The sequence below is a fragment of the Rhinoraja longicauda genome, chromosome 10, assembly GCF_053455715.1.
Source record: "Rhinoraja longicauda isolate Sanriku21f chromosome 10, sRhiLon1.1, whole genome shotgun sequence".
NCBI classification, from domain to species: Eukaryota; Metazoa; Chordata; class Chondrichthyes; order Rajiformes; family Arhynchobatidae; genus Rhinoraja; species Rhinoraja longicauda.
Genome location: NC_135962.1, coordinates 59294392 through 59294613, shown reverse-complemented (window position 1 = coordinate 59294613; position 222 = coordinate 59294392).

Below are 222 nucleotides of genomic sequence, written 5' to 3'. Positions count from 1 at the left end.
CCCCCTCCCCCTCTCTCCCTTCTCTCCCTCTCTCTCCCTCTCTCCCCCTCTCCACCCCTCCCCCTCCCCCTCTCTCCCCCTCTCCATCCCTCCCCCTCCCCCTCTCTCCCTTCTCTCCCTCTCTCTCCCTCTCTCCCCCTCTCCACCCCTCCCCCTCCCCCTCTCTCCCCCTCTCCAACCCTCCCCCTCTCCCTCTCTCTCCCCCTCTCTCTATTCCCCTCC